Genomic DNA, 13421 nt, shown 5'->3' on the forward strand with positions numbered 1-13421 from the left:
AAAATAAATCTTTGATGTTTGATTTTCATGTTTAATTAAGTGATTTTTTGATAAAAATCTAAATTAGGGATTTATTTGTGAAATTAAAAAATTTAGGGGCTTAAATGTGAAATAAATAAAAAATATAGGTTGCTATGGACTATAGAAAGATCCGGCTAAGGCATAGTTTTGATGAATTTTGTGTATTTTGTGATTTTTGGAAATAGGGACTAAATTGAAAAGAATGTGAAATGTTAGGGACTAAAATGCAATTTTCCCATTTATGAGATTTTAAGTAAATTTGAATGAATATATGGTTAAATAAGTTAAATTTGTATTGAATTAGATCAATAAAAGCAGAAATCAAATTTGGAACGAGGGAAATCAAAAGTGGTCGAGTAGTCGTTCCGTTTCGTTCGTCTTTGCCGAGGTAAGTTCGTAAGTAAATAATTGAGTTTTAATTAGTATACTTATTTGATACATATTCGAGTAGAAATATGAGTATGTATACTACATTTTCGATTTGTATTTTACATAGAAAGATTATTTACGAGTTTAATTTGATTGAATTACGTTATTCAAAAGTCATTTGAATAACAGGAATGTTGAAATGTGAATTCGTGTAAGACCACGTCTGGGACGTTGGCATTAATTTAAGGTTTATGTGTAAGACCAAGTCTGGGACTTTGGCGTCATATATGATTATGTATAAGATCCTATCTGGGACAGTGGCATCGTTATTTGGTTACATGTAAGACCACGTCTGGGACGTTGGCTTTATATGAACTTTTTGAGTTGTCTGAGTATCTTTCTCGAAACTGAATGGTATAAGAAGTATTTATATAACACAAAAATCGAATGTGGGCTTGAATTAGGAAAATTCAGGTATGTTTGAGTTATACCAAGTTTGTTAGTAAAGGTAAGCTTATATATATAACATGAAAGATGAATGAACCGTTTAAATATGAGTATATATGTACATGTACAATATTAGTAGGATTCGGTTTATTTGTATAATTTATATATGTATTTTGAAAGGTATTTGCTTATGACTTACTAAGTTATTTTAACTTATGGTGTGTTTGTTCAGTCACTGTTTTATAGATTTTGAAAGTTAATTACAAGCTCAGGGATCGTCAAGAATCATTATCGCACTATCGACTGATATTCGGTACTTTTAAAATTTTAAAATCTGAACTTATGGCATGTATAGGCTTTTTGTGTTAGGTTTGATTTTGAGTTGTATATATATTAAGCCATGCGAAATGGCTAGAGATGATGTTTAAGTTAATGCATTTTCAACCATGGTATATATGCTTGATATGTATGGATATATATATAATTTGATAATGGGTATGTTTTGATCAATTGTGGTTTGGCTAATATCGGTTTCGTGGTAACAAGCAATACATATATTATGCTTGAATATTTAGTCATATAAGTGTAGTTGTTAAATGGTAAGAAATGAACATGCATTATAATTGTTTGATTGATTGTTTTGGTAATAAATGAACATGCATTATAAATGTTTGGTTGATTGTTTGGTAAGAAATGGTCATGTAATATAATTGTCTTGGTTGATTGTTTAGGTAAGAATTTCAATGGTAAAAGAGAATTATGATTAAACATGTTGGATAGCTTTTGATAAATAGTTAGAAATATCAAGTTGATGTTCGTACTATTATATGTAAGCGTATATGGGTGCTTGTAGATTCGGTTTTGGTATGTGGCTGATCTTAGTCAATTTTTTATTTTATATTGGTGTGAATGATTCAATGATTAGTTAATAGAATGAAATATGAGATTAGGTATATATATATGCGATTTAGGTGTGCAAAGGAATGTTATTTGTATTCAATTGACTAATGTGATTCCTATTTTAATTTTTTTTAGACAAAAATGCGCATATTACATGTATATATACATCATTAGTATATTTGACCATACCCTAATATTACTAAAGTGCATATGAGATTATACCATATTATTGCATTATGCTGCAATTGGTTTTGTTTAGGTGCTTGAACAGAAGTATAAAATGTTATATTTGAATTTCAATTTATGTAATAATTATAGTAATATATTTTCAATGTATGAAATGTAACTATAGATGCTGGGATATGTATTAACTATACAAATGCCATTAATATTAGGGTTATGTGGTTTGAACATTAATTTATATGAAGTACATGAAAATTAGCTTCGTGGTACATTAGTTTACTTGAACATGTGGTTTATAAATTTTTTTTTGGGTTGATATTTAATATTGGAGTTTTAAAAAAAATTAGAGAGAGAGAGAGAGACTATTCTAAATTGTGGTTTTGTCTGGTAATGCCTCGTAACCTTAATTCGACAACGAATGCAGGTTAGGGGTGTTACAGATGGAGTATAAATAGGGTCGTAGTTGACGATGGTTATCCGGGCACGACAACAAATTTCTTATCAGAAAAGAATGCTTTATAAAACTCAAACATAAATACGAGAAAGAAAAACGCAGTGTCGTTTCAGTATAATCAAGTGATGTGTCTTATCCACCACCACCAAAAGTCGTGACCCCATTATTATAACTTGTGACAACATTAGAGTGTAATATGTTATACTAACAATGTCATCGCCTTCGGTGGAGATGGACAACACAAATAACTTGATTATACTAGAAGGCCCCTTATGTTTTCCTTCCTCGCACCTATGTTTAAGTTTTATGAAACATACTCTTCTGATGAGAAGACTCATTATCATGCTCGCATTAGCACCATCCACTACGACCCCATTAATGTAACATCCCTACTTTTAAAAAAAAAAGAGAATAAGAATATTTATGGTAGAAGTCCTTGAATAAGTGATCTATAAACAAATAGTAGTATAAGAAATTGTGATCATTTTTAGAGAAAACCGTCAAACATTAAAACACAGAGGATTATTAGTAGGAGTATGTGGTTAAGTTAAAAATTCAATATCGAGTTCAGGGATTAAATTGAATAAGTTAGAAAACTATAGAGACTAAAGTGAAATTATCCTATTTTATTTTGATAGAAAGGACTTAATAGTAATTTTTCCATTACTTAAAAAAATCAATGATTTCATGGTATTTTTATTAAGTAATAATATTTTAATAAGTAATAATAATATATATAACATCTTTCTCATCTTTCTCATCTTCTTTCTTTTTCACATCAAACAAAGGGGGAAAGAAAAAAAAATTTCTTCCATCATTTTCCTTCAAATTCAAGTGTAAGGTATGGTTTTTCTTCAAAATATTTTTTAGATTTTGAATCTTTGAAGCTTGCTTTACATATATAAATATATATACCAATAGTTTTTTATTTTATCAAGTATTTTGAAAGTTGTCATTAAAGGACATTGATGGAAGCTTAGAAAACTTAAGTGAAATAGATATATTTTTGGATAGGAAATTATTAGAAGATAAGTTCTAGCTTGTTAGAAGTGTGAAAAAGAAACAAAAATGGATGAAAAGTTTATTTGGTATATTTGGCCATGTTAAAGGGGAAGTAGAGAACATTGGCCACTTTGTGTAATATTAGTGCTAAATGATAGTTTGTGAAGCAGTCAGTACTCTGGTGAAGACGAAATTGAAAACGGATAATTGAGCCTAAAGATATGTGAATTTCGGACTAGAAAACTTAAGTTGTCAATATGAATAATCATGCATATTTAAGTTTGTTTTTATTAGTTTTAGTTTTAAAATGGATAAATGATGTTGTTTCGTAATGAATTGCTCCTATTGTAGCTAAAAGTGAAGCGAACATCTTGAAGGAGAAAGGCGAAGAAAAGGAGTAAAACGATTAAAACTTCGGGTTGTGCTAATATCTTATTTTCATTACATAAAGCTTTAGAATATTTAATTTAATATGACTAGTTATATTTATTTTATTTTATTTTTATGAGTTTTGGATGAGCTTGAATAATTTAGTTAATATTTATAAAATTATGTTTCGAGATGAATACTATGTTTTTCATAAGACTAAATTAGCGAATTCATTGTTATGATTTGGATTTGAGTATTATGATTTTAGATGATTGAGCAAGAAAATATTTAATATGTTTCAAATTGGAAGCCTATTTTACATTATGCAATATGTGATTTAAATATGAAACATAATTGAAATGAGAATTATATGAAAATAGAATTGAAATGGATCATGAAATTTGATTTTTACCCCGTTTCACTAAGTTAGACTAAATCAGATATAGTTGGCATGCCGTAGAGTCTTAATGACAGAGAATTTAGACCTCCCCAATTCCTAGGGGGTCAAGGGAGAAAAGGCCAAGTCGGTCAGTTGTTATTATTGCTAGCCCCAATTCTCAGAGGGTCGTGGACTACTCTAATACCCATCGTTGTCGAACAACTCGGGGTGACGGATTCATGTATCTGGTTATGAGACTAAACTTTAGTATTGTAACACCCCCAACCCATATCCCTCGCCAGAACCGGGTTACAGAGTATTACCGGAGATTACAGATCATTACTAGACATTTCGGTACAAATACAAATATTATAAGATTATTTAACATTCACATCACAATTTAATCTTATCATCCCTTATTTAATATCCACTTAAATAACAACTTAAACATATTATTCCTTAATCACAATATAACAAACATATATTTTAACATAAAGTAACCAATGTCATCATTAATTTTGTTACAATTATTTTGTAAAATGACATACATGACATCCTAGGTACATGTCATTACCAAAAGAAATGTTCACCACCACAATTAGTTCAGAATCGGCTTTGGATGCCGATTCAACGATCTGACTTTAACTTAACCTGCGCACGGAAACAACCGTACGCTGATTATGAGTATACTCAGTGCTATTACCATAATTCAAATTTATAACATTAATCGATAAATTATATACATTTAATTTATGTCTACAATTATTCATTAATTATCTCATTTTTTAAATCAACTTGATAATTAATAACAATAAGCAATATTTCAAATCTTGTATTTAATTGTATTCATACCTTATTTCACTATCTCAATTCCATTGGATTTTTCACATCTCATTCCAATAGTTAATTTCAATTCATATTGTAATACCCCCTACCCGTATTCATCGTCGGAATAGGGTACGAGGCATTACCGAAGTTTACCTAATTAATTTTTCGCAAAGTCACAATTTTTTTTATAAAAACTCAATATAATCCCTTTATAAATATTCAACATTCCCTGCAGTTTTTAAAACCGAAACCAATCCAAACCAACCAATCTATTTCAATCAATTTGATACCAAATCATACTTCAATTATAATTATACTATTTAGCATATTCATCAAACTTTACTTTAATTCATATTCATTAAACAAGTTTTAGTATTTATATTATCATCAAACTATATACATGCCATATAAATCAAAAAGGAAATTTACAAAAGCTACCAGAGAAAATCTAGATAATGTGATCCTCAGTGTTGATCCGATCCTCCGTATATTTTCATGTCAATCTACAAGAGACATTGAATACACTCAAGTAAGCTAATAGAAACTTAGTAAGTTCATAGGCATAAAACCTAAATCTTACCAAACATTTATACACTTATACATTATACACCATTACTAAGTTTACCTGTCAACCACAATCACTGGTGAGTCCCTTGGTATAAACTCACTACTACTTATCCTTTTACTATAATTATTTTGGGCCCATTTGTCACTTACCATCCTTAATCAAAATTAGGGAACGATTACGGAAAATTAAGTACTTCACTTCCACTTTGCCATAGTATAACTATGGTCTTACGTATAATCACTTATCACTTGTCCTTGATCAGATAAGTGTAGCTAAGCTACCACTTATCACTTGCCACTTGTCACTGATCAGATAAGTGTAGCTAAAGCTACCACTTATCACTTGTCACTTGTCACTGATCAGATAAGTGTAGCTGAAGCTATCACTTATCACTTGCCACTTGTCACTAATCAGATAAGTGTAGCTGAAGCTACTACTTATCACTTGTCACTGATCAGAAGTACTCAAATTCGGCGTTCTGCTCAATTTGATTATTTATTCAGTTTTCACAATTTCATTTTATTCTCATTTCAACAATAAATATATTTCATCATACATTATATAATTCATGAAATTAACATTTAATCATTAAATTTCAGTCATATGAACTTACCTAGGTCGATTTGCAGAATTTGTAAAAGTTAAGGGACTAATCAGCTACTTTTTCTTTTCCTCAGCTTGCTTCGGGTTCTCGATCTATCATTGTAAAATCATTCACTTATCAGTATTTATTTCACCTTCACTCTATTTCACATCCTTAATGTTTATAACCCACTTATAAGTAACATTATCTATAATTTCACTATTTACTTATGTATATTCAATGCTGTCCATCCGTGTCATAGTCACTAAATTATTTTTATCTTGAGCTACAGAACTCCAAATTAGGATCCACAAATTTTTCCTGAAACTAGACTCACATATCTTCTTACCATAAAATTTTCATAATTTTTGGTTTGGCCAATAAGTACAGTTTATTCTTTAAAGTCACCCCTATTATGCTGTCTGACAGTTCCGATCCTTCTTCACTAAAAATGAATTATCTCCTCGTACGAGATTTAAATGATGTTCCAATTTGTTTCTCTTGAAAATAGACTCATTCAGAATTTTAAATATATAAATTTAATTCCATAATTATTTTTCTTCAATTTTTTATGATTTTCCAAAGTCAGAACAGGGGAACCCGAAATCATCCTGACCTTGTCTCACAAAATTTATTATATCTCATGATTTACTATTCCATTGCTTACACCGTTTCTTCTATGAGAAAGTAGACTCAATAAGCTTTAATTTCATATTTTATTCATCCTATAATTCAATTTCCACAATTTTTGGTGATTTTTCAAAATTAGACTACTGCTGCTGTCCAAAACTGCTTTAGTGAAAAATGTTGATTTCCATTTTGCACCAAATTTTAGAGTTTATACAATTCAGTCCTTTCTCAATTAACCCCTCAATTGATCTAATTTTTCTCAATTAACACCTTGTCCAACTATCTTACACTACTATATAGCCTTTGATTTTAAAAACCGCAACATCAAACCCTAATTCTAAACATTTTCACAATTAGGTCCCTAAAATCGATTTCTATCAAAATCACTTAATAAAATCATCTTATAATAAAATTAAAGCTTTAATTCCATGTTCATTCATCATAAAAATTCACCACTCATCAATGGTAACTCTCAAAATCAGCCATGAAATCAAAAACTAATGAAATAATTAGTTGGACCTAATTGTAAAAGTATCAAAATCACAAAAATTAGAAGAAATAATCAAGAATTAAACTTACATGATTCAAATATATGAAAAACCAGCTTGGAGGGACTCTTGTATGGCGTTTTTGGCTGAGAAATATGAAGAATTACCTAGAAACTCTTTTAATCATGATTTTTATTTGTTAATTTTTACAAAATTTCCAATTTTGCCCTTATTACATCACTTTTTCAGATTTTTCTTCTCTTATGCCGTCTCAACTATCCCATATTGGCATATTTATGCCTTAAGTCCCTCCCTATTTATCACATAAGCTATTTAATCACTTTTAAAAAATTTTACATTATTTTCAGTTCAGTCCTTTTTAATTAATTGACCACCCAAACGTTAGAATTTTCTAATGAAACTTTAATACCAACTCAATGACACTCTATAAATATTTCTAAAAATATTTATGGCTTAGTTTATGAATTTGGGGTTTCGATACCTTATTTTTGATTCTAATTATTTTAATATTTATTCCTAGTACGTTATTCACTATTTCAAAAATTTTTCCTAACTTTACATTTAACTTATACTCACCAAATTAATAATATTTTCTACTCACTTGTCGGATTTAGTGATCTCGAATCACCGTTCCGACACCACTAAAAATTTAGGCCATTACACCTTTAAAGAAATTTAGAAGGAAAAATGCTACTCTGGCTCAATAAATTTATTAAAAAGAAAAAGGATAATATGGAAAATGAAAAGGAAAAGTCTTCAAGTCAGTTGATGAAGTGTGAGGATTTTGTATGACTGCCCAAATGACATATTTTTATATATTAATATGTAGTTTATTAATTGTTAAAGATGATGAATGAAATCAATGTGAAAAGGGAAGGTCAGGAGGACTAGACTAGCCAATTAAACAATCATAACCAAAACTCTTTGCCTTGCTTACAAAGCGACCGTAACATCTTCTTCAAGCATTGCCCTTTCACTATTTATTTATATTCTCCTATATAACCTCATCCCAATCTTTTCCATGTTTACTTCTAAGTTACACAATTTCTCCTGCTATATTTTATGTTCACCGTTCCGACACCACTGAAAATTCAGGCCATTACAACTCTCCCCCCCATTTTAGGAAATTTCATCCTCCAAATTTCGTACCTATAAATAAATTCAGATACTGAAATCTCATCAATTCCTCCGTTTCCTAGGTTGCCTCCTCAGGTCCATGTCGATTCCATAACACTTTAACTAGTGGTACACGTTTATTCCTCAACTATTTAACTTCCCGAGCTAAAATTTTCACCGGTTCCTTTGAATAAGTCATGTCGGGTTGGAGCTCTATTTCCATATGAGGAATTACATGTGATGGATCTGATTTGTACCGTCTCAACATAGACACATGAAACACGTTATGAATCTTTTCAAGTTCCGGGGGCAAATCCAATCTATAGGCTACTGGACCGATTCTTTCAATAATTTTATACGGCCCGATAAATCGTGGGTTGAGTTTTCCCTTCCTGCCGAACCGTAAAACTTTCTTCCACAGTGACATTTTCAAAAATACACGATCACCCACATTAAACTCTATATCCCTTCTCTTCAAATCTGCATATGATTTTTGCCGATCAAAGGCAACTTTTAAACAATCTAGAATAATACGAACTTTTTCTTCAGTTTCTCGAATCAAGTCCACTCCCACTAGTTTCGGTTCACTTAATTCAGACCAATATAATGGAGTTCTACACTTTCTTCCATACAGAGCTTCAAACGGTGCCATTTCAATTTCACCATAAATCCCTAATTTCAAAATTCTCTCAATTTAGTCCCTACTATTTAAAACTTATGTTTTATTTTACAAATCAATCCTTTACTAACTTCTAACTTAATTCAATCAATTTAACCCCTAATTCATCAATTAATTCAACATAACTCATGTCTAAAAATTCAAAATTTCAGCACAGACTTAATAGTATTTTTTTTCTAGAACTCCAAAAACTCAAAAATTATAAGAAAATGACTTAATTTAACTTACCAATTAAACTTCAAGCTTGAAACCTCTAATTTTCCCTTTATCCTTCTTTCCATTTTCTTTCCATCCTATTTTCGTTTGCTGTCTATTTCTTTCCATTCTGTTTCCTTTTGTTTGTACTTTTATTATATAATAAAAAATAATATAATATTATTTACTTAAATAATAATAAGCAAATATGTAATAATTATTAATATATGTATTTTATTTTTCCACATGTCATCATATGCACCATACATTTGTCAATTTTTTTTGTTTATTTAAAATATAATATAATATAATTAATAAAATAAAATAATAATATACTTTATAATTAAATAATATATTTATATATATTTAAAACATAAAAAAATCTAAGATTTTTATCATGCATATGCGGACTCAACTTTAGAAAAAGGTATAATTTCCTATATGGTCATTTTAACTTTTCTTTAATCTATAATTAAACTTTTATCTCTATTGCAATTTAATCCTTTTTCATAATTAACCTCAATTTAGACAAATTCACTTAATTAAAACCTAATTAACTACACAACTAACTTCGTAAATATTTATTATAAATATTTACGAGTCCGATTTATCAGAACGAAGTCTCGGGAATACATTTCTTTTCAATTCGGTCCTTTTTAATCAATTAACCATCGAAATATTAAAATTTCTTAACGAAACTTTAATACTACCCTAATGACACTCCGTAAATATTTATAAAAATATTTACGGCTCAATTTATAATATCGAGGTCTCGATACCTTATTTTTGACCCAATTTACGTAATAATTTCTTTTAAATCACAAAATTCACTAATTCAAAAATATTTCTAAAATCACGCTTAACTTATAATTATTAATTAATAAATTTTCTAAATTTTTTATCGGATTTAGTGATCTCAAATCACTGTTCTGACACTACTGAAAATTGGGCTGTTACAAGTATAGGGTCTAAATTAAAAGAAAAGCAAACACAAAACTTGAATTTATTTGAATTTCCATATTGTGCAAATTAAATTAATTCCGTGATTTTGAATTTAATTAAAAAGCTTATTTTCTTTATTGGATTTGTCAATATCAAAATAATAAAGTTTATTAATATTATAATTTTCTTTTATTGTGATGTTATTAATTATATTTATTATCATGTTTTAGTTTATTTCTATCAATTAATTTGTGTCCAATATTTATGTATTGATTTATATGATATTAGCACCACTGAGCATAAAAATTGCTTAGCGTACAGTTTGTCTATTTTTTTCCGTGCACAGGTAGTTAGATTTGTTAAATCGTTCCAGCAGCACCTGAAGAACCGAAGTTCAGCTCAAATAATGTTGGTGAAGAGTTTACTTTATAGTTGATGTAAATGGCATGTTCCTAGGCTTATATATATAATATTATATCGTAAATTGAATTTAAATATTTTCATTATGTTTTCTTAGCTAGTATTTTATAAATAATGTTTTGATAAAATAGTAAAGCGTAGAATTCTAGTTTATTGATATGTTTTGAGAAATCGTAGTGCTGGGAATTGATTTGAGAGATAATTTGAATGTGGATATTTTGTAAAAATCTAAATTTTGTAGGAGTTTTATGTAAAATAGGCAAAAATGCTGCCGAAGTTTTTATAAAGTAATTTTACCACTACGTTTCCTTTTTAGAAAAAAAATGGAAAAGTGAGTTGCTTTGGCAATGAAATTTGACATTTTATATTCGGATCCAACAACTAGGTCGGGTATAAAGTGTCACATATGCTCCATCCTTTGACAGCATAACCTTTGCAAATTTGAAGTTAGTTACACTTCAACCCGAGACGATATAATCATTGTCAACTTGGTGTTGGATTTGGTGCCCTGAGTGTAGTATATTCGTTTGTAAACTTGTAATTTTTTCGAACAGATTCATTAATAAAATTATTCATGAATTAAATTAATATACTTTATATTATTGTCCTAGCATGGTTTTTGCACGCAAAACAAAATAGAAGCAAATGTTGCTTATTGGTTATCTAAATGTTTAACTAATACTAAGTGGTATTACGTAGTCAAATCATAGTACAAAAAGATAGTTTGTATTAGTAGACGAACCTAAACTTGTTCTTAGTTTAATCGAAAATGAGCAAACCGATTGAAAGACTAATATGATGCCTATCAAGTCCAATTGGGGAGATGCCTTGTCTTAGGCATTGGACCGGATGACTCCCAAAAGATAGAGACATAGATGTGACTGATTGGACTGACCGTACATCAGACAAGACCCAAGCAGAATATATCCTGAATCCATTTATGGATTTATTCACTTGTGATGTTCATAGTGAGTGTTGACACCATTTTTTGATGAAAAACGGGGTCGACTTGGGTTTTGAAAAATGAAAGCAAAAACGGGAGTCGCCACCAATCCTTTTTTGATAGGGTGTGATCGGATCACCTTGAAAAGTGGTCGTTTTTAATAAACAATTTAATTTTATTAAAACAACGATTTTGGTCTAGAAATTTAGAAAAACGGGTTCGGGAGTCGGTTACGCACGAGGAAGGATTAGCACCCTCGATACGCCCCAAAAATTGGTACCTAGTTGATTACTTAATGTCTTAGTGTCGAAAAACTAAAAACTTTAAAGAAATTTAAAATACGATCCTTAAAAAACTCGAATAGCATAGATTAGAATTCAAGAGGATATTCGGCAATTTGGTTAAACGAGAAATCGAAACCCAGCACCTTAGGGCACGTTCCTCAAATTTCCAAACGCAAAACATTGCCTTATTTTGTAATTTTGAAAGGATATTTAGCTCTTTGGTTGAACGAGAAGGATCGACACCCAGCACCTTAGGGCATGTTATCTCGAATTTCCAAACGCAAAATATTGCCATATTTTGAGATTTTTGAAAAGGATATTAAGCCATTTGGTTGAACGAGAAATCGAAACCCAGCACCTTAGGGCACGTTCCTCAAATTTCCAAACGCAAAACATTGCCTTATTTTGTAATTTTGAAAGGATATTTAGCTATTTGGTTGAACGAGAAAAATTGACACCCAGCACCTTAGGGTATGTTTTCTCGAATTTCCAAACGCTAAATATTGCATCAATTAGAAATATTTTCCCCTTTTTTGAAATATGATATTTACATGCATGATGGAATAATAAACATGATAATGTGAATAATAAAACAGGAACAAACACGAATAATAAGATAAATCAATCATGCATATACCATAGCAAATAAATAAATAAACTAAAGCATAAAAATGAGCATATAAATAAATACATAAACAAACATAAAAGGAAAATAGGTGAAAATTATAAAATGAAAAGTATGTACATAAAAAAGGACTATATATGTATGTATATACATAAAATTATAAAATTATAAAAATATGAAAAATATATATGTTATAAAATATAAGTATCTACATGTATATGTATATAGATTATAAAATGCTAAAATATAAAAAATATAAGTATGTTCATTATAAAAACACGTGTATATACATAAAAAATACCAAGATATAACAATGTACATATATATACTTATACCAATTTAAAAAATATGTACATACATATATCATAAAAACTTGTTCACACATATATACTTGAGATTGTAAAATAATAATAATAAATATGTACAATAGTTTTAACAATAATATATAATAAAAAAAGCACATATTAAAATAATGTATACACATATATATAAGGTAAATGAAAATATAAACAAAACAGAAAGTAATAAATAAAGAAAAATAAAATAAAAAACGGAGGGGATTAAATCGAAATCAGGGATAAATTTAAAGGCCCAAATCATAAAAAAAGTGATTAAAACACGCCACAAAAGGATGAGGACCAAACGTGCAATATTCCACGTCACTCAAACGGTGCCATTCCAGCGGAATCCAAGCGCACGGTCTAAGGACCAAATCGAAACAACAGGAAAATTTAAGGCCACAATTGAAAATATGGGAAAAACTTCATTGAAAACACCACAAAATCAGGGGGACCAATTGCGCAAATAATCCAAGAGGCAAAAACACGCGGATCCTCCCCTCGGGTCAGGTCACCGCGCGGGTCAGAGACCAAAACGACGCTGTTTTTGGTCTTTGAACCCTAAGCCCAAACGACGTCGTTTAAGGGGTTATTTAAACCCAATTTTTTTAAAAAAAATTCATTTTAGCCACCGAAA

The sequence above is a fragment of the Gossypium hirsutum genome, chromosome D10, assembly GCF_007990345.1.
Source record: "Gossypium hirsutum isolate 1008001.06 chromosome D10, Gossypium_hirsutum_v2.1, whole genome shotgun sequence".
Taxonomy (NCBI): Eukaryota; Viridiplantae; Streptophyta; class Magnoliopsida; order Malvales; family Malvaceae; genus Gossypium; species Gossypium hirsutum.